General features: G+C 44.4%; 1 non-coding gene across 1 annotated transcript; it reads left to right on the plus strand.

Annotated features, from left to right (window-relative positions):
• The first annotated feature begins 1,138 nt into the window (after positions 1-1,138).
• On the plus strand, positions 1,139-1,293 carry LOC143306905 (5.8S ribosomal RNA). The gene has a single exon (XR_013064182.1). It is a non-coding gene; the product is annotated as a 5.8S ribosomal RNA (ribosomal RNA).
• The last annotated feature ends 1,207 nt before the right edge of the window (positions 1,294-2,500 follow it).

Consider the following 2,500-nt stretch of genomic DNA (forward strand, 5'->3'; position numbering starts at 1 on the left):
CGCTTGCGTGAGGTCTCTCGACCTTTATCTCTCTAACTTATACTTATGGGTCGTCGTCTACTTGATCGGGTACAAACAAGTCGTAAGAAACAAACAAACAAACCACAAAAATACAAGTCGTAAAAAAACAAACTTCTGTTGGTTAACCTACAATATGAAGGATCGAAATGAAAGAAGGATCATATTATTACAAACCGAAAGTGAAGGATCATTAAAATTGAAATACAATATATATAAATATATAAATGTACCCGTCGTTGCGACACCCTAGTTAAATGGAAAGATATAAAAAAGAGAGAAAAGGAATACAGATGACCCGCCGTCTGATCTTTGCTAAATGATCTGGCATCACCGGAGTTTTTTTGGTCCGTGTTGCGTTCGCTCTATTCGAAATGAAACTCGCGGAGGCGAAGAATTGTTAAAAGTTTACGAAGCGTCTAGGAGTGGTTAAAACTGAGAGAGTTGAAACTACGATGTATTAGAACGAGCAACCGTCGAAACTTTGTTTTCGCGACGTTCTTTTCGTCGCTCTCGTCCCCACGCTCCTACGCTTTGGTTGTTTCTTTGCCATCCGTGTTGCGATAAAAAGATTTCTCCATTGTCCAAAAAGGACGGATCGAGATTCCTCTTTCAAGAGGGAGAGAGAGGTACTTGCGGGTAACCTGGAATCTACGAAACACGCACCGTGGTAAGATTCGTGCGTCCGCCTGATCGATGTGTGTTGTTTACGGACCGGCTGAGAAGCGACGATAGCGAGTCTTTGAAAAACTATGTGTCCATTAGTTAGACCGATCGTCGCCGGCCGTGTGTCTGTTCGAATCTCGCAACCCACGATTCAGCGACAGGACGCGCGCTCGCATTCCTTGTGTGCGTTCGTACTTTTCAAGGTTTTTAAATGTACTTTACGCCCGACCGTCGAGAGGAGCGTGCCACTGGGCGTTTCTCCGACGGTTTCCGTCCTTGGACGCGATCGTGTCGTCAACGATCGAACAAACAAACAAATACGTTGGCGACGCCCGAATTCGCTCTCCCGCACGCGCCGGGTGGGAGACTGATGTGGGTATCGAATGTGATGCGTGTTAATAATGAAAATAACACTCTAAAGATCTAAAGAGTTTGAAATACAAAATTTTACGATTACCCTGAATGGTGGATCACTTGGCTCGTGGGTCGATGAAGAACGCAGCTAATTGCGCGTCAACGTGTGAACTGCAGGACACATGAACATCGACATTTCGAACGCACATTGCGGTCCACGGATACAATTCCTGGACCACGCCTGGCTGAGGGTCGTTTTCTTAACAAAAGACTGCTTGCGTTTGCTTCTCGAAAAAAGAGTAATTCATTTCTTTCTAAACATCTCGCCGTCGTTCAACGAAAGTAGAACGTTTCGGAGCGGGATTATCGAACGAAATTGAAAGAATGAATGAACGATAAACAAAGAAAGAGTCGCAACGTACGAGCGATAGTTGGGCAGTTCGTCGGCGTTTGTCGTGGAAACGATGTGACGAAAATCGCAACCGATACACTAAATGCAGGCCGTTAAAGGAGAGAAACAAATTTCGAAATATCTCTTCGAACTAGCGCAAGTGCGTCACGGCGCGCGAGTCGTTCGTTAAAATTTATAAACGACCGCCCGTGAAAGCACCGAGTTCTCGGAAGATAATCTATAAAGATTCTCCATCCTGCTGGAAGTTATCGGATCGGCGCGATTGTTCACTTGTAGAAATCCACGCTCCCGACGTTGCCAGAAACGATATTTACGAAAGGTGTGTCAAAAATAAACGAAAGAAGCTCTCCTATAAATTTAGAAAAAGCAAACGAGTGAAATGTTTGAGATGATAATTTGCTGAAATGCAAGCTCGAATAGCCCCAGGGTTTCGAATGATTCCCCGCGCTTTATACATCTCTCTGTTTACAAACGGTGTATAAATGAAAGATCGCTTCAGATGGGTCGTCGCTGTTTGACGCGCGATGCTGTTCCTTTTTTTTTGTCTGTCTGTGCGTTTAGCTTCGCTAAACAAGTTAAATGGTTAAAAAGCGTCGAAAAAGCGAATACACACGCGACAAGACAAATCTAACGAGTAAAGGAACGCTCCGCTCCAAGATAAAAATGGTTGTTTACAATCAATACAGCGTTTCGGTACCCCTGATCGTAGTCTGAAACTGTGTAACAAAAGAGAGGAAAGCGAATGGTGAAGGAACTTCGAAGCCTCCGTGGCGTGGCTAGAACTTGTGATAAAAGTATGTTTGCAGCAATTATGCATGCTCCCGTTAAAACAGCATTTCAATGTCTCGCATGGCTTAAAGCTCTAGGAGGCTTCAACATTTAGAATACATACGGACTACTTCGTTTGTTAAAGATAAGCGAAGACCGCGCGACCATCGCTCGGTCGTCCAGTCCTCGAAAGTTTTGTTGCGTTCCAAAGAAGAGACAAATGGGGTTTACCCTTGCGCTAAGGGGAGAAGAAGAGAAAAGCAGTTGTTAAATCTAAGAGGT

This window comes from Osmia lignaria, unplaced genomic scaffold, assembly GCF_051020975.1.
Source record: "Osmia lignaria lignaria isolate PbOS001 unplaced genomic scaffold, iyOsmLign1 scaffold0040, whole genome shotgun sequence".
Classification (NCBI taxonomy): Eukaryota; Metazoa; Arthropoda; class Insecta; order Hymenoptera; family Megachilidae; genus Osmia; species Osmia lignaria.